Source organism: Ambystoma mexicanum, chromosome 2p, assembly GCF_040938575.1.
Source record: "Ambystoma mexicanum isolate Mex_15411 chromosome 2p, UKY_AmexF1_1, whole genome shotgun sequence".
Lineage (NCBI taxonomy): Eukaryota > Metazoa > Chordata > Amphibia > Caudata > Ambystomatidae > Ambystoma > Ambystoma mexicanum.
In genome coordinates this window covers 939,956,489-939,976,577 of record NC_090923.1, presented here as the reverse complement: position 1 = coordinate 939,976,577, position 20,089 = coordinate 939,956,489, and positions in this window count along the sequence as shown.

The window sequence follows — 20,089 nt, the reverse complement described above, 5'->3', positions numbered from 1 at the left end:
CGGGGTCGTGCGGTATTGTTGACCACCAGATCCTCACTCAACACCTCTCCTCGGCTGCTGCATTCTCTCAGAATGCCACTAAGTGGATCCAGTCATTTTTGTCTGACAGATCGACTAGGGTCTTCGCCCCTTCTGCGGCTGCGGACCCTATCCCAATCACATGTGGAGTGCCCCAAGGCTCCTGCATTTCCCCCACACTTTACAATATCTTCACGAAGCTCCTTTTTGACCGTCTTGACGATCTGGGTGTCAGCTACACTAATTATGCAGACGACACCCAGGTCCTCATCACCCTCACTGGCAGCTATGAAGAGGATATTGCAAAGCTTAATGAAATCTACCTAGAAATCCAAGCCTGCATGGCCACACACAGTCTCTGCCTCAACGACGATAAGACAGAACTGCTTATCGTTGGCTCCCAGGCTCGCCTTAACAAACTTGACCAAAGGCACCAATCCTTTACCATTGACAACAACATCATAAAAGTTTCCAAAGAGGTCAAAACACTAGGTGTGTACCTCGACTCCACCTTGTCACTAAAAAAACAAATAAACTCCACCATCTCTACCACTATCTACACCAATAAATTGATCAATGCCTGCAGGCCTTTTCTCTCCACCTCTAGTTGCCTCACCTTATCTAGAGCGTTGATATTGTCCAAATTAGACTATTGCAACACACTCTACCTAGGCACTACCACAAAAAACTTGAACAGGCTCCAGATCCTGCAAAATAATGCACTAAGATGCGCCCTTAACCTCCCGCGCAAGGCTCACATATCCACGGCGAGCAAAGAAATCCACTGGCTCCCGATCCGCGACAGAATTAAGCTAAGAACCCTAGTCATCACCCATAAGTGCCTGTCACGCACCCCCCCTCGCTACCTCTCAGACAAATTCACTAGACACTGCTCCACTAGACCCACCAGAACCCCCTACCTGCACCAACTAAAGGTCCCCAACTACAACCTAAAAACAGCAGGAGGTTCCAGCTTCCCATTGCTTGCAGCACAGTGCTGGAATACCCTCCCTCTTGCAATTAGATCGGAAGCCGCATTCTGGCCATTCAGAGCCATGGTGAAATCTTGGCTACTAGCCTAAACATCTAATCTCTCAATGACACGCCCGGCCAGCCGCCGCTCGCCACCATGTAAGTAATGCTCACCCTGTCTACATCCGATTCAGGATCACCCTGTAACCCGATCCTTACTCTCCACTGTAAATATCTTGTACCCTGTTCCCTGTATATTCTATTTTTGTATGTAACTACTCAGAGCTTGGACTAATGTATGCTCTGACTGGTGTATTAAGATGTTTGTGTAACGATATGTAATGCTGCTGTGCACATGATTATGCGCCCAGCTACCTGAGGGTTCGGACGTGCTTTATAAATAAACAAACTCAACTAAACTATTTGCGTAGGAAGTCAAACAGTTTGCGCCAGAGGTCCTCCCCTCCATTCAGCGATATGCGGAACACTTTATTGAGCGTCCGCATGAAGCGTTCTACCTCCACATTCGCCCTGGGCCAGAGTGGGGTGACTTTCCAATGTTTTATCCCCCTTTCCTCACAATAGTGAGCAAACTGTTGCCCATGGAATGGTGCTCCATTGTCCGAACATATCTCAAGGGGGAAACCATGGGTGGCAAACATCTTTTCCATGGCCAGGATGGTGTGGTCGCTGGCCGTGGATTCAACCAGCTCCACCTCTGGATAGCGCGACCACTGGTCCGTCACTGCCAAAAAGTACATTCCCCGGCCTGTGGACCCGAAGTCTGCATGCACTGTCCCCCAAGGGCGGTCACTCCTCTCCATGGCCTGAATGGGTGGCCCCCTCTCCACTGGACTCGCTGCCTGGCAGGGGATACAAGCCTTCACAAATTCGTCAACCCTCCTCTCCAGGTCCAGGAACCACACCTTCAACCTGAGGCGTGCCTTCGTCTTTGCCATCCCATGGTGCCTTTTGTGGGCGAACTGCAGCACTTTGCCCACCAGTGCCCTTAGAATCACGATTTGGTGACCCCTCAGCAGGAGACCGTCCTCTGCCACCGACAGCTCGTGGCGTGCCCTCCAGAGTGCCTGCAGGTCCTTTTGCGTGCCGTCATCCCTTCGGGAATTGTTCATGAGGACCTTGCACCATTCCCCGCTGGCCACAGCTTCTTTTATTCTCAGGAATGCTTCATCCGCATTGGATTCGTCCGCAATCTCTTGGCGCGCTAGGGCGACGGGTAGCGCCGATTCGACCACCAGGTGTATGGCTTCCACGCAGTCCGCTACCTCCAGCGAGTCCCTGGGTCGCCCAGCTCCTGGATGATGGGACAGATAATCCGCGGGGTTGTGTGTGCCCGGACGATACAGCAACTTGACCCCGTACTCCATGAGCAAAAGCATCCATCTCTCTATGCGGGGTGGTGGCTTGGACGATGCTCCTGACATGATTGGGATCAGGGGCTTGTGATCCGTCACAACAACTACTGCATTCCCTAGAATGTAAATCTGAAAATGCTTGCAGCCCCATAATATGGCCAAGGCCTCACGCTCAATTTGTGAATAGCGCCTCTCAGTCTCGGTGAGAGCCTTGCTGGCGTAGGCAATGGGTCGCATGGTCCCCTGAGGGTCTGCCTGCATGAGGACTGCTCCCAGTCCTACCGGGCTGGCGTCGACCACAATCTCTGACTCCCGGTCCGGGTTGAAATAGGCCATGGTCTCTTGCCCCGACAGGGCGTTCTTGATGGCGGTGAACGCCCTCTGTTCCTTCCCGGTCCAGGCCACGTCATTTCTAGTGAGTGCCCGCAGGGGTTCTGACAAGGAGGCCAAGTCGCGAATAAATCGCCCACAGTAATTGACCATCCCCAGGAAGCTCCTTATTTCCGCGGGGGACCCCGGCGGGGCTGCCTCTTGAATGTCCTTCACCTTCTCCGGATCCGGGGAGATGCCCCCGGCGTGAAACACAAACCCAAAGAATTCCAGCCTGTCCTTCAAGAATTCACACTTTTGTTTGTGTAGGGTCAGTCCTAGGCTGCGCAATCTCTCGAGGGTGTTCTCTAGGCGCTTCAGGTGCTCTGCTTCTGACGTAGCAAACACCAGGATGTCGCCCAACATGTTGATTACCCCCTTGAGTCCCGACAGGGCCCCGATGGCATTTTGGAAGACTTCCACTGTGCACGAGACCCTGAAACTGAGCCTCTTATACTGGTATAACCCCTCGTGAGTCGTAAAGGTGGTAATATATCTCGACTCGGGGTGGAGCTCTAGCTGGTGGTAGCCAGATCTCAGGTCCAGCTTCGAGAAGACTCTCGCCCCTTGGAGCTCACCAACAATGTCATCTAGGGTGGGCGTGAGGTGACGTTCCCTTTTGATTGCAATATTAGGCAACCTCATGTCCACGCAGATGCGGACTGCACCCGGCTGTTTGGGCTTTGGGGCCACCACGATCGGAGAGACCCAAGGGGTAGGGCCTTTAACTTCCCTATGCCTTGGAAAATCATGTCAAAACGTTGTAGCAGGCGCCCCAGGTCAGCATGATACACCACAAAAGTGAAGTGCACAAGGTTCAGCGCTTCAGAAGCAGCACAGCTTAAGAGGGAGTGCGGGCTCACGCTTGTGACGAAGAACCTCGCTTTTTTCTTGCTCTGTCCGTGGGACACCGGCGCCACAAACACTCCTTGGATGGGTAGTGGCGAGGCTCCCCCAAATGCTTATATCCGCGCTGTGGATCCTGTCAATTCTGTTGGGCCTGGGAGTGCTTCATAATGTTCGGTCGCTAGCACACAGACCGACGCCCCGTATCTATGAGGACCGGGGTGGGGACTTCTCCGATGTTTACCGTGCATGTCGGTTGTCGGCTACCTCCAGGGCCCTTGTCGAAGCTTGAAATGAAGAAGATTTCTTCCTCTTCCTCCTCTGCGATGTTCAGGTCCTGCATGCCTTGCTCGACAGCCGACACGCCCCTCACCCTCCGGGTGTGCTCCCGCCAACTCTTGCTTGTCCTCTCGAGGCTGCTGCTGGCGCGGTTGCCCTGCACACCCTAGCATAGTGTCCTGGTGTGCCACACCGGCCACAGACCCTCGATTTGGCTGGGCACTCCCCCACGAGCGGCAGGTCCTACCCACAGTAGGGACACAACAGAGCACTGCCCGATGCTGGAGGGACATCTTCTCTCTTTGGTGTCCATCTCACCCTCCCTGGAGCAGAGCGTTCGATCGCAAATGCCTCTTCCCCCTTTCCAGAGTGCGTGGCTGCATCCATCTTCACCCCCCTGGCCTCTGCCAGTTCATAGGCTCTCCCAGTGTCCAAAATCTGCTGCAGGGTCAGCCCAGGCTGTCTCAAAACTTGCCTCCTCAGCTTCCCCGAACTGCACCCCTGCAGCAGCTGGTTGCGAACCATCTCCTCTTCGTTCACCCACCTGCAGGATCTTGCTAGGTGCCTCAGCCGCGCGCAGAACTGGTCCAGCGATTCTTCTTCCAGCTGTTTCTCGGCGCACATGACAAATATGTCAAAGTCCACGTTTGCCATGGGAAGAAAATGGTCTCGAAGAGCTTGCTTCACGGTGTCGTATGTGACCACCGGGATGTTGAGAGAGTCATATATATTCTGGACCTCTGTCCCTGCAGAGTACACCATGATGGCGATCTCCGCCTCGTCATCCGTTTCCCCCAAGGCTCTGAAAAACATTTCTAGTTTTTTGACCCATAGGAGCCATTTCGGCCCCAATTTGGATGGCGGGCCCGTGGTGTCAAATTCGGGCATGGGGGCCAGAGTACTGTGAATCCTGCATGGGACCGGGGCAAGGGCACCCTCCTCTTCTCCTTGCTCACCCATGGAAGTGTCAAGTACTCACAGGATGTTGTTGTCCTCTGCGGGTGACGGGGTGATCCGACACCCAGGCGAAAAATTGTGGAACCCGGTCTGATGGGTCCACGTGTGAATCCATGTCCAGTACCCTCACCAGTGCTCTCTTCCTTCTTGCTGTTATAATGATGTTCTTTTTTTTTTTGTGCCACAGCCCTGCAGCAGGCTAGGGCTGTGGAAGGTCCCACAAATTTGGCAAAAGGCTCAGGGGATTGCAGCCGGCGCACGAGCACCCTCCCGGGCCGCAACCGCTGCAATCCACGTGCAAATAAAAATGGCTGCCGGCCGTGCGTGTAAGTCCGTGCCGACACGGAGCAACATTCTCTTCCTCCAACGCCATCGGAGCGGAGAACTGCTCCGGGGTCGTCCTCGTCACCAATATTGGAGTGGTGGGGGCTGGCCAGTGCCCCCACCCGCATTCACACACAGCCAGACACTTGCGCCGAAGTAACCACGCCGGAGACGTGTAGTACGCTTGGGTCCCCGGCGCCAACTGCCGGAGGACCGTCTTTATTAACATGGCGCAACATACAAAACACATTTATTATGCACTAATTTCCATTCCCTTAGTCACACTTCCCTTTTAGGAGAACTAAGAGCCTATAGGGGCTACACCAACAACCAATATAATAGCAGTATATACTTTTCTGTTTCAGTGAATGCCTGCCCATTTCTCCCCTTAGCACGATGAACTGGCCGGCAGGGTTGGACTGAGAAGCAAAATAGGCCCTGGAAATAATTTATAAAGTGCCCCCATATTTCACATTTTCTGCAAACCCAACCCTTTTCCTATGAGATGGTGTGGAAATAAATTAGGTCACCACACAAAACAGGCACAGGGTGCTAAGGCCTACCGGGAAATCGCCAGAGTGTCCTATAGGCCAGTCCACCCCTGCTGTGCAGCCCCAGGACAATATGACAGGTAGAATACCTCACAATAGTAGTGTAAATCAACCACTCATTTGTTCAGGACAAAGCACTTTGACACGAAACGTACAGCCTCTGCTGCAGGCTTGGAGGCCAATGATGAATGTGGGTTGTGGCTGGGGGTGGTAGGTTGTTTTAAACTATGTCAGCTTCTTCTTTCATTCTCTGGAAACCCCTTCAATAAAATAGGTATTTTAAAATATTTTGAAAGCTTGAACTTAAATACAGCTCTCCTTGCTGGCAGGGAATATTTAGACTGGGGGTGGTTTAGTGCTGGTATAAATGCATGATGTTTTTCCACCGATTGTAATGTAAACCGCCTGGGTTTTGGAAGAGCTTTTGAGGGATGTCCTAGTTGATCTACTGCCCAAATCTGCGTTTGCCCTGCTGCTGACAAAGGGCCTAGCTATGGAGTTAGCTTTGCAGGAAACCCATTTGTGTTGTGACAGGTTTTAATATGCAAACAAAAATCGCCCAATGGGGGCACATTATGCCTACAACAAAATATACACTTATGTTAATGTGGTAAGTCAAATAAATCCACTACAGGTGCGTCTCTGTGAAGATCTGTCTGGCGAATAGATCGTAATTTAATCAAATACAACCTCTTATCCCTTAACTCTGAAGGGACTTTCAGACACACTCCTAACGGCTCATACATAGCCTTATAAGGATTCAATATGCTCCTTGATATACTGTACCATTTTTTCATAGTCAATGTAATTTTCATAACAAAAATAGCATAATTTTCTGCTTCCTTCAGATACTTATTCAAACAGCTCATCCTCTTTGGGAAAAGGACCCAAAGAAGAATGCAAAAAGAGCCATCCCCAAAGGGGAGCCCACCACTAACTCCTTGGTCTTGTCACTATTGGCTACCAAGAAGGCTTTGAGCCTGGATGCAGTTTCGGGCAAAAATTATTAATCAAGATGCACAATAATTTGTATATCGTCTGCCTAGGAATAGCATTGGAAGCCATTGGAGTGAATGTGCTTGGTGAGAGGCTGAATGTAGATATTGAACAAAACTGGGGAAATGGCAGACCCTTGTGGGACTCCACAACAAAGAGATACCCGGGCAGACCATAAAGGAGGAGGAGAGAGAAATTGAGTACGATCGGATTAAAATGATCTAAACCAGGATAACACTGCTCCAGAAATGCCACTACACATAGTATGCTCAAGCAGTTTGTTATGATCGCTGGTATCAAAGGAGGTAGAGAGATCGAGTAAAATAAATTCTCCCATGCCACCCTGATCCTGCAGGCACATCAGATCATCCACAACATAGTGAGCACTCTCTCAGTTCCGGGACCTGGTCGAAACCATACTATGAGGGATCAAAGAAGGAAGAATCTTCCAAGAATGAGCAAAGAAGAGGTACCAACAATGATTCTAGCAGTTTCATCAAGAAGGGAAACAAAGAAATAGGATGAAAGTTAGAGCGGACAAAAGGGCCCAGGGAAGATTTCTTCAAGAGGGGAATAACTAAGACATGCTTTACAATATCTGAAATCGTGCCCGCACTGAAGGCAAGATTAACAGCCTGAGTGACTAGCGGGGAAATTAAGGGCACATCTTTTTTCAACACAGTGAGGGGGAGAGGATCACTAGGGGAGGAAGATTTAAGCTTCAAAGTGACCATAAGAGAAAACAGGAAAAGAGGTCCAAAGAGAAGGGAGATTAGGTGATAAAGTTGAACTGAGGGATTCAACAGTCTGGCGCACAGATCCCCGACCGAATATTATGAATTTTTTCAATAAAATACAAATATAGAGAATCACATAAAGCCTGCGAAGAAGAAATAGCCTGTGAAGGAAGAGAGAAAAGAGAGCAAACAACCCCAAAAAATTCTCTAGGCTGATTAGGAGAGACTTCAACCTGATACGCAAAATAGGCAAATTTTGCTTCAGACATTGCTTTATGATATGTACAGGAGATATGTCACACAGAATGCTTAGCCAGTGGGCAGTAAGCAGACTGCCATTTATGCTCTGCAGTTTCCATTGAAGAAGAAGCGCCCGAAGATGATCATTAGACCAAGGTTTGGACAAATGAGATCTGGGTTCAAGAGGCTTAGGGAGGGCGAGGTGGTCCACAGAGGCTAGAAAAGACAAAGGGATACAATTCAGGTCAGGAGTCGGAGATCCCTCACAGTGAATCGCCATTTGGGATAGAATATCACATCCGAAATGTGTATTTTAAGTTCAATTCTTAATGATATTATCATTTTAATGTTTGTCACATCCTCAATTCTTACTGACCTTTAAAATATGTTTCATAACAGCCTTCACCTAGTGGTAGCTCCTGTAAAGCAATAATTCTCTGTGTTTATACCATATCTAAGCCATTCCATCTTCGTAACCACAAATCACACATCACACTAACCAACAACTGGCTCCCAATCTATTCCCTAGCTAACATCCACAAGACTCCTTATCCTTTCTTTCTTTTTTATTAAGAAGTACACTTGTTCACAAAGCTACACCGGTTTCTTCATTCATTCACTGGTGGAGGTTATTGTCGGCGGTCAGCCTTGTTACAGGGTTTGGAATCGCTGGAGGGTGGCACCGGCATTTACGTTTGCAAGACACTATTCAGAAGGCATGCACAGCGGTCTAGTGTTTCTGCAAGATTGTTGCGCGCCAATGGCCCAGCTTGTTGCGCTGATGTCACATGATGGCCGTCGCCATTTCCAACATAAGATTGGCTTTGCTACACGGTGAGGCGCATTGCAACACTCGGGTGTATGCTCCTTGTTCCTCTGATCCTTTGTTCTTCTCCTGTTTTCCTTCCTCTGCTCCATCCTGGTTTTCTCATCATCCTTCCTGCATTCTACACATATGATTTAGGTTACACTCATACCTTCATTTATTTTCACAGCGTACAAGAAGCCTACTGCTCCGATTCTAACACTTGTTAAATGCCCACTGTGAATCAACAACCATAAATAATCAGGATCAACATGTTGTCACATGTCTCCCCCCCTTCTCACCTGTTTGTATTGTTTGCTCGTTAACTTCAGAGATGTCTTCTTTCGCACTGTTCGTGATTTATATAACCCTGTGCATGGGTCCTTGGATTCCAGCGTGCGGTTCGTGACCCAGCTCCAGGATACGCTCAGATGTCTGAGACGAAGACCAGGAAATAATGAGGTTCGCACTCGGAGATCTGAATGCAATGGAAATCCAGGATATGCAAGGTAAGGATAAGGGGAAGAAAGAAAGAAGAAGAATTCAGGGGACCAGGAATCAGGAATCAAAAGTAAGTGTTGAACGAGCTCCGGCAACACACGTCCGACTACTGCAAGCGGTAGCGTTGAGACACGCAGGGCCGCGGTAGGCGTGTCTGCTTTGTAGAATGTAGAGCGTACAACGTGGAGACTGGCAAACAGCGTTCCACGTTCAGCGGCCATGTTGGGAGTACTACTGAGTTCAGTCCCCTATGTGTCAGGGACCACGAAGTCCAGAAGGGACGCGAACGACGGTTCATGACAGCATGCCTCCTCTGAAACCCAGCTCCTCCAGGTTTACCCGGATATATAAGGTGGCATCTTCGGAGCAGTCTGGGGGCATTCATGTTTTAGACGGGTACCCAGGTGCATTCACTAGGAGCGTACCCTTTCCACTCAACCAGATACTGTAGCTGACCACGTCTGTACCTGTTGTCACATATTCTGGAAACCTCATATTCTAGCTGATCATTGACAATCACAGGAGTAGATCTTGGAGCAGTTCGAGAGGACTGGATGTATGGTTTCAACAGAAAAGTGTGAAAGACCGGGTGGATCCTCTTCCAAGATTCTGGTAGTCTGAGTCGAAAACCCACTGGGTTAATGACTTCCTTTATGGAAAATGGGCCGTAATACCGGGAAGCCAATTTATTTGGTTGTAGATGTCGGGTTAGAAGTTTCGAAGACAACCAGACCTTATCACCTATTGAGTATGAAGGCCCTGGTCTTCTTTTGGAGTCAGCATGATGTTTGATGTCTTTTCAGGCCTTTTCTAGGTGTTCTTTTGCTTCTTTGTGTACGTTGATAAGGGTTTCAATCCAGGAGTCAACTGTAGGGGCTGGGGTAGGTTGTGGGAGAATGGATGGTAGAACCGAAGGGTGGAATCCTTGACTGCAGAAGAAGGGACTGGTTTTGACAGCCGAGTGATCCGAATTGTTGTAGGCGAATTCAGCCACAGGTTTTAAGAGTGACCAATCGTCCCGGATCCTGGTGGCGAAACAGCGAAGATATTGTTCCAGAGTTTGGTTTACGCGTTCAGTAGCTCCATTGGTCTGTGGGTGATAACCTGAGGATAAGGCACGTTGGATTCCCAGTATACGACATAATTGCTTCCAGAACTGGGATATGTACTGGGGTCCCCTGTCAGATATGATCTTGGAGGGTAGCCCGTGGAGTCGGAATATGTGTTCCAGGAAGATTCCCGCAAGTTCAGGTGAGGATGGCAGTTTATATAAAGGTGTAAAGTGATCCATGTGAGTGAACAAGTCAATGGTAACCATGATAGTTGTCTGGTCCCTGGAAGGTGATAGTTCCACAATAAAGTCAGTGGTGATGAACTCCCAAGGTCTTGTTGGCAGCGCTGGTTGGAGCAGGAGACCTGCCGGTTTCTTGTTATCATGCTTGTTTTGATTGCAGACCGCACATGTTTGGATATAATGCTGGACATCATCCTTCATCTTCGACCACCAAAACTGTCTTTGTATTAGACGGAGGGTGTTGGTGATGCCACGGTGTCCTGAATGAAGGGTATCATGACATAGGCTTGTGATCTTTTGTCGTAGTCTCTGAGTGGGAATGACCGGGCAATTATCCTTGAATAAATATCCGTCCTTCGTTTTGATGTTCCATCGATTATTACCATTAAACTCCTTCCAGGTTTCAGAAGACTGAGTTTGAATCTGAATATCCTCCAGGAGGTTGATTGCTTGGGCAACCAATATTGTGTGGGGGAACATCTTTGGGAAGGATCGATCTTCAAGGATTTCGTAGTCAGGACGTCAGGATAAGGCATCGGCTATTATGTTGTGTGTTCCAGGAACATGATGGATTTGAAACTGGTATTGAGCAAAAAGGAAGGCCCAACGGGCTTGACGACTGTTCCTACACTCCAGGGATTGCAGGATTTGAAGATTCTGATGGTCCGTGCGGACCTGAACAGGGTCTTTCTCTCCCAGGAGTAGATGATGCCAATATGTGGGCTTGACGGATGGCTAGTAGTTCTTTTTCCAAAACAGAATAGTGGGTTTCGCTAGGAGTGAAGGTGCGTGAAAGGTAGGTGATGGGGTGTTCTAGCTTGTCATCGAACTCCTGTTTCAGGACTGCCCCGATGGCGTAGTTGGAGGCATCAGTTTCCACAAGAAAGGGTCGATCAATGTCAGGTTGGGCTAAGATGGGTGCTTGTGTGAACTCCGACTTTAACCGTTGAAACGCCTCATCTTGGGCTGCTGTCCAGTGAAAGGGGGTATTTTTTTTTAAGAATGTAATGATCGGATGTACAATCTCCGAAAAAGAGGGTATGAATTTCTGGTAGAAGTTAGCAAGCCCCAGGAAGGATTGAATTTGTTTTACAGTAGTTGGAACAGGCCAGGATAGAATGGTAAGGATAAGGGGAAGGAAGAAAGAAGAAGAATTCAGGGGACCGTGAACCAGAAATCAAAAGTAAGCGCTGAACGAGCTCCGGCAACACAGGTCCGACTGCTGCAAGCGGTAGCGTTGAGACACGCAGGGCCGCGGGGGCGTGTCTTCTTTGTAGAACGTACAGCGTACAACGCAGAGACTGGCAAACAGCGTTCCGCGTTCAGCGGCCATGTTGGGAGTACTACTGAGTTCAGTCCCCTATGGGTCAGGGACCACGAAGTCCAGAAGGGACGCGAATGACGGTTCATGACACATGTCCATATTCTTTCAAAGAATGCATCAAATATTTCTTTCTCAATTCATGTAAAGTGGGACACTCAACCAGAATGTGTCTTACGGTTTTTCTTTGAATTAAAGAGAGACAAAACCTGCATATGTTGTCATTTTGTACAATGATTTTCCTTCTGGCTAGGACATCTTTTGTCAACCATAACTTGAATCAAATGCGCATAAATTCTATTCTGTGTTTTACAGATGGAGATGTGTTAATGTACCTCTCCGGGACACCATATTATTTGGGCTGGAAATCATTGTTATAGAAGTCCTGGTAAGAATTAAATCTATTTATTGTTTGACACCAGTCCCATTGGAATAACTTGGTCTTCACTCGTACCTTTGCTGTGCTACTCCTTGGTACAATGTCTTGTGGCTGCTGTCTGGCCCTCCTGCTCCTCCTCTCAAGTCTGTATTGCAGATCCATGCTTCATCAAGGTTTTTATCCCCATTGGGAGTTTTTTAGCTTGTGGACTGCACCCCCTTGGAGCCATTGGCTGGTGATCTTCATGCAATCAGCCGTGACCACACTGGAAGAGCTTACCTACATTCCACGCAGACTACACGTGCTGTTCAGGTAAGATGCATTGCTGAGAGTGGCGTTTACATGTTGGAGATCGTACGAAGGTGAGAAAGTAATGGAGTGAAGATAGGATATGTGAAGTTGAGGTGCGGGATCTTATAAAGAAGGACATTTTTAGTGTATGCATTTCAGTTTGTTTTGTAGACACACAGAAACGGACGAAGAGATGGAAGAGGACCAGGAGCTGTGGTTCTGCACCACAGACCACCTTCTCCAATGAACACAGAGGCAGAGAACAAGGTACTTGCCAGGGTTTGGGAAGCAGAGTGAGGGCAGCAAAGGCCTTGTGATAGCCCCAGAGTGAGCGAGACTCAAAAAAATCCAAGAAGGGGTGAGACACCTGATAGCCCAAGAGGGGGCAAGACTGGAAGAAAATCTAAGAAGGCATGAGAAACCCTATAGCCCAAGAGGGGGTATGACCTGAGAGAACCCAAGGAAGGGTGAGAAGTCCAAAAGGCCCAAAAGGTTCAAGATGCCAGATACTCCAAGGTGGGGTGAAATACAAAACAGCACAAAGCAGGGTGAGAGAGAAGAAACTCTAAGGTGGACTAGAACACAGGAGAGCCTAAAACGGTGTGTGAGAATCAAATTTTTCTCTGTCATAATCTTCAAACCTTTGACAACTCTGTCTTCCAACCTGCTTTTATTTCTTTTCTTCCTACCCCTGCCGCCTTTGCTGCTCTCTCTACTGACACTGAGCTTTCTACTCGTAATACCTCCCTTCTCTCTAATATTGGCCTTATTCACCCTGCTCGTCCAGTTCGTCCTTGCTCTAAGCCTTCTCAACATTGGCTGACCACTGACCTTTACTCACTACGATCGTCGCTGAGACCTGCTGAGCATCGGTGGAAAAAACTCACTCTCCCATCAATCTTGTTTCTCTTTTTACTATTCACACTACCTATGATTCGGCCTTGATCGCTGCCAAAAAACGGTACTCCTCCAAACCTTTATATCTTGTACTCTCTTAACTCTCAGAGTCTTTTCATTTCTTAATCAAATAGATCCCCCTTCTCCTCACCCTTCTCTCTCTTCTTCTCTTACTCCTACGGACTTGGCAAATTTCTTCATCTCTAAAGTTGCGCTGTTACGTTCTTGACTATCGATCATTAGCATCTCATTGTCCCCTGCCCCTCCTTTCTTTCTGCATCTATTTCCTCTTTATTGCATCTATCTGAATCTGACACTGTCTCATCTTGCCTGTGCACACCCACTGCTTCTCCCCTCTATCCCATTACTTCCCCTCTTATTACTAAGATTTTTCCTCTTCTGTTACCTTATCTAACTTCTCTTATTAATCTGTCTCTTTCTTTTGCAACTTCACCGATTTTAAGAGTGCGTTCATTCTGCTAATGGTGGAAAAACCTTCACTGACATTTCCATACCTTCAAGCTACCTTGATCTTAACTCTCTACTCCCTCCAGCTAAATTAGGCTTTCTTCCGTTTCACTCCACAGAAACGTCTCTCATCTCCATCTACAATTCCATTTGATCTGCTAAGCACTCTAAACTTTCTCCTTTTCTCATTTTACTTGCTCTTTCACCTACCTTTGATACGGTTGACCACTCCACTCTTCTAAACTCTCTACACTCTATGGGTCTTTCAGTACTTTTCTTTCTTGATTTAGGTTCTATATGGCTGAACGCTCCTTTTCTGTTGCTTGTTGTGACTTAAAGTCCCATTTATTCCTGCTTGCACAAGGAGTTTCTCAAGGTTCGGTCTAGGGCCCTCTTCCCTTTTCATTGTACATGTCTCCTCTGTCTGCCGTTATTTCTTCTTTTGGGATTTCTTCACATTTCTACGTCGACTACTTTCAGCTCTTTATTTCATTTTCCTCCTCCTCTGATACTCTACTCTAGTATTTCTAACTGTCTTCTTGCAGTTCAAACTTGGATGAACACACATTACGTACGGCATCTTAATGCCTCAAATACAGAAAGTCTGTTCTTTCCTGCTTCTACTATCCCTCCTATTTTTCCACCACCTGCTATTACATTCCCTCCTTCCTCTCTCTGTTTTGCGTCTTCTGTTCATAATCTAGGGGTCATTTTTGATTCTTTACTTTCCTTTTCATCAAATATGTCTAACATTGCTCGCTGATATCATTTCAACTCTTTAATATTCATAAAGCTCGCCTTTTTCTCACATTCCATGCCTCTAAAATTCTTATTACTGCATTAGTCTTTTCTCGCCTTGACTAAAGATATGTGACAAATCTGACCAATTTGCCCCTTCTCCCCGGGGGGGTCACCGGCTTTGAGGCTAGGGAGGTGAGCCTGCTGTGCAAGCCCCTCCCTAGGGGCCTGGGCAAGTGCGACCTCACTGGGAGTGACTCTCCTCTTGCAAACAAGGACTCCCATTCCAGAGCAGAACTTCCAGTTCAAACCAACTTGTCTGCATATATGGATGTGGAAAAGAGTTTAATATTTCATGTAACACTATATTCCACACGGATCCTTTTTTACATGTATTGGCTACAGGCAATGCTGAACACAGCCTGAACACCAGGGTCTGAAAAGAAGGACACTGTTTTGTTTATTCCTGACACATGTAGGGAGGAAACTCCTACAGAGTAAGAGGAACCGATATGCAGAGTCGAGCCTCCACATTGTTGATGTCCTGGAGGGGCAGAGCAGTAGTGGAGCCAGGAGGGGCCTAGCGGGTGGCTGCCACTTGGTGCCGGTGTCCCCTCCTCTGGGCTCCCATCGGGGTGGCACTCCTGCGATGAACATCAATGCAAAAAAAAAAAAACTGGGCGCACGGCTGTACATGTACTGAACCCACAACATGACCCTGTTGCTGGTGGCTCTTCCCTTTCTTGCCTGGGGTGATCCTTTCTGTTTGGCAAAATGCACGGTATCATCCCAGGCAGCAGTGTTTGGTGTTGGTGCTAAAAATCGCACTATGTTACGAATGCAATTTCCCCAGGTACAGCCAACCGGCGGCCTCCGGTGCCCAGATTATCTGGAGCCGATAGGCAACAGGAAGGGCACATTTGCTATTATGAAGCATTAACAAATGTGCCAGCTGGCCCCGAAAAAAGCGGCCACCTGGGCCAGTTAGTGTCACAGTGCATGTGTGTGCGCAAGCCTGAGAGACACTCAGCCACCCACCATGGCCACAGCAGCAACACCTTTCCTGCTGTCCCTGCCTTCCCCCTGGCTGCATCGGAGACTGAGTTGTGAAGTCAGCAAAGCCCACAGCAGGTGAGCGCCATCTCAGGCATCTACCTTTATCATTTGTGCCTGGGCCTGCTACAGGACAGGTCAGTTCTCGGAGGATGAGGGGGAGCTGTGCCGTCTCAGCTGCACGTCCCAGAACACCCCTTGAGGGTTACTGCATTCGTATCTCTTCAGCTCGAGATATGTCTTTGTCTGGGCATCAAAAAATGAGGGATAGCTACGGTGTCGCACAGAGCGCAGGCTATAGGATGTCACTCTTGGCACCTGTGTCATCTCTGCATCCAGAGAGAGAGCTCCGTCATCTGAAGGGCACTTCTGTTTCATCTGTCCAATCTCAGACATGACACTGCTGGCCCCATGTGAGCAATATCTCTGCTGTTTTAGCAGATGGTATAGCTGCTATCTCACTTCCACACCTGCAACATCTGTGCATCCTGTGGATAGCTCTGCTGTCGTATGTGCCCATCTGCAAAACCCATAAATCCTGCAGTATAGCTCTGCTCTCTAAAATGCAGACATACAACATTAGTTCAACCTCCGGGATAGGTCTGCTCTTTGGGGATGAGGGACATCTCTGGTACCTGAGTTGAACAGTTGAAACTTCCGTGGGCTGTAAGGGAACATCCACTTTCCGAAGGTGCAACCTTGGGAATGGCACTGCTGTCTGAAGCCTTTCTGTTCATGTGTGTAAGATGTGGGGTGGTGGGGTGGTTGTGCTCTATGAGGTGTGTGAAACCTGAGGGTATCTTCACTCCTATTCCCCCATGGATCCTCTGCTCAAGTGGCCAGGGAAAGGCCATCATTCATGGATCCCGACCCTGGGGGTGGAGAAGCAAGGGAGAATCGCCTGGGTGGAGGGTCTTTGGGGATTGGGACCCGGGTAGTGTGAAGGCATCATGACGCAAGACACAGACAACAGATTCTAAATAAAAATTAAATACTTTATTAACTTAAATGTCAGGATGGAAAAAGGCCTAACTTGCCCTGTGCTAGGGTGGGATTTTGCTACTGGAATACAACTAAGGAAAGTCTGAGTCAAAAAGTTAAACGTAAGAATCTGTCTGTGTCCAAAACCTATACTTGCCCTCACAACTAATCTATACAATGTGTAGGGATGTCAGCAACCGAAAGAAACAGTGTCCAACATAAACTTCTTAGCAAAACAAAAGAGGTGATGGCTGGAAGGTTTAGAATAAATCTTAACCTCTGGCATTGCTCTGGGGAACCGTCCAGACCATCGTTCTTCGCCTGCCAAGCCATTAGAAAAGGGGAAAGACCATATGCAAATCAGGTTTGGTCCCACCCCCAAAGGGGTAGTCCAGCCCAAGCTGCTAGGTCACATCCCTTCTGCACGGGACGACAAGCATCCCCAGACATGTTTCAGCCTTGTTGGGCGTCATTAGTGAGGAGTATCTTGGGTCTCTAGGCCCAGTAGGCACGGGACCCACGCCTGGGCATACCCATCCCACTCGGGGTGACAATAGCAAAACAAAAGAGGTGATGGCTGGAAGGTTTAGAATAAATCTTAACCTCTTAGCTTCTTCCAACTCGCAGCTTCCTTTAAGCTCCCTTAAGCAAGTATAAAACAGTGCCAGAAAAAGTCTCACAATTACCTTACTTAAGTTCAGGATGATATAGTTTTTACCAATACTCAGGGTTCCCTTCCACAAGTTCCAAGTAACACATTTCCACACACAAAAAAACCTTAAAACTCTGTCCTCAAGTCAATAAATGATTCACGTCTCGGGTTCCCTTCGGCAAGAGTTAGTTTCTGTATCACAAAAATATATCCTTAGGGTTCTTTGCCACACTAGCACCATATTTTTATGGCTGGTTTTCATGTACATATCTTGATTGTGTTAGGTTAAGCTTCAGGATACCAGTTAATTCAGCTTTCAATGTATATTTTTGTTATATGCAGGCTTCACACAATTTGTTATTCAATATGCCTCTTTTTGGTTCAGGGTTTAAGTTTCATTCACTTTAAAATTCAGCATACAATAGTTTTACTTGGATTAAATGTTCTGTTCACTTTAGAGTTCAGCATACAGTGGTTTTACTTGGATTAACGTTTTGTTTGTTTTAGAGTTCAGCACACAGTGGTTTTACTTGGATTCAAAGTTCGTTCATTTTTAAACTCAATATGTAACAGTTCTGCTTATTTGTCAAGTTTTCATTCAGTTCGGTATTCAATAGACAGTTGGTTATTCTCATTGAAGTTTTCACTCAGTTTGGTATTAAGTTTGCATTCAATTCAGAATTCAATAGACATAGGATGAATTCATAACTTACTTTTCAGTTCAACCTGTGTTTAATATTCCTTTAGTTTGCTTTAAACGGAATGCCCAGCACTCAGAGACTTCTGTTTCCTCAAACACGCGACCACTGTGATACAAGGTATTCCTAGTAGTTCAGCAGTTAACAATGGTTTGAATCAGAGACCTTCGAAAGCGTGTTTCCTCAAGCATGTGACCACTCTGATACAAAGTATTCCTCTAGAATATGGAAGTTCAAACGCTCGCGCACCGGGTTTCTCAATGGCTAGAAACTCACTGGTCACTTTCACAGGTTTCCCAGCAGTGCAGATCACTCAGCCTTCTGCTTTCCATGTCACGGTTCCAACTGCTACCCCACAGGCACTCCTGTGTTGACCTCTGAACACAGGGGAATGAGCATCTTGAAAACAAGGGAAAGGGACAGCCTCTCCACATGGCTCACTTCACAATGTTCAATTTGCTCAACAGAGCCCCACCTCCCATACCACGCTTCCATAAACCGCCTCTCTCTGCAGACCTCAGCATTTGGGCATACTTTTCAAATAAGTCTCCCTGCTGCTTGCACAGCATCCCTGCTGCTTTTCCTGTTGCTCCCTTTGCTGTTGGGCGCCTTTTGTACACCAGCAGGTGTGAGTGTCTAATTAGCCGTGCCTCACCACAATCAAAGGGACATCACTGACCCTCACAGCTCCTAGTAGGCGTCTTCCTCGTCCCAGGACCAGCGTGGTAAAAGAGTGTAGTCTTCATTGCTCTTAGTTGTCTCTTCTTCGTCTCAGTACTGTCAACTGTCATGTGCGGAGAAATGAGGGGAACTGGCTTATGAGATACCCCACTCCCACTCCCCAGGATCCTCCACCCAGGTGTTCCTCCCTCACTTCTCCACCCCCAGAGTTGGGATCCAACAGCGATGGACTTTCCCTGGTCACTTGTGTAGAGGATCCAAGGAGGTTAGGAGTTAGAATACCCTCAGGCGTCTCACAGTACCCACATGAGAGACATGGCATCCCCCTTTCCCTATTGAAGACCAACGTATTCTTCCCCCAGCCTTTGTAGGCTACTGTAATCCAGCTCCCCTCATTTTCCCACATTTTATCCCTGACAGCACTGGGACGAGGAAGAGGCGACCGAGTAGTGAACACCAAAAAGCCATTTCACTACTCTAGTACTGGAACGAGGAAGATGCCTGGAGAGTACTGTGAGGGTCAGGCATGTCCCTCTCATCATAGTCAGGCAAGCCCAATTGATAGTGCACACCTGCAACCTGTCCTGTGGTTGCAGGTGTATAAACAGAGAGCCAGAGAACAGTATGAGAGAGCAACGGTGAGACCCCGTGTTGTGAGGCTGCAGCTGTGATGGGATCTGAGAAGGAGCAAGGATGCCAGCGGAGAGCCCAGGTGTGGGAGCCTCCATGTTGGGGAAACAAGCAGCAGGAGTCGCCGAAGAGGAATGCCAGTACCGGTGAGTGCCCGAGAGAGCCACTCAAAAGCTGGGAGACTCCTAGCGGGCTCCACGTAAGCAAGCAAAGTTCCAAATGGAACGAAAACCTGAAACTTACCCAAATCATGCACATTGAATACTGAACTATAAGAAAACCTGGAACCTTAATTAAATCATGTATATTGAATACCGAAATGTAAGAAAACCTAAAAACGTATTTAAATCATACATATTGAATACCAAACTATAAGAAAACCTGAAAACTAATTAAATCATACATATTGAATATCGAACTATATGAAAACTTAAAACCAAGCCAAATTATGTACATTGAATATCAAACTAGGTAAAAGCATATCACACACTGAATTCAATTAATCCTTACAAACGAAACAAATAGCAAATAACAGCCAAAGGGAAAACTGCCCATGTGAAAGCAAACTGAGGACAGGGACGCAATTGTGGTAGAGTACCATAGAAAGGTGGGGGACATGAACAAGACCACCATCACGTGAACGGTATGAATGGATGCAGTGCAGCAAGGCCAAACAACGGCAAGTGGTGTGGAACACGTTAAAGCAAAGTCAAAAGGCAAGCCAGGAGAAGCCAGACGAGGGTAAAACTGCACTAAATGCCAAGAGGCCGACAAAAAGAGACTAAGTGAATGTGTAGTGGAGAAGCCATGTACCCCCACCTCAACCACTTCACCCATATTACCTGAATGTTGGAAACCAGAGTATGGGACATATGTAGAACAGCCAAAATGACAAAAGCCAAAAGGAATGCTAGCAAGGTTCCCATAGAGAAATCCGTATCTGCATTCAAGAAAATATGATTGCTGTTTGAATGAAATCCCGGAAGAAGCAGAGCCAGTGAATGGTCAAGGTGAATGGTGACTTCATACAGATCT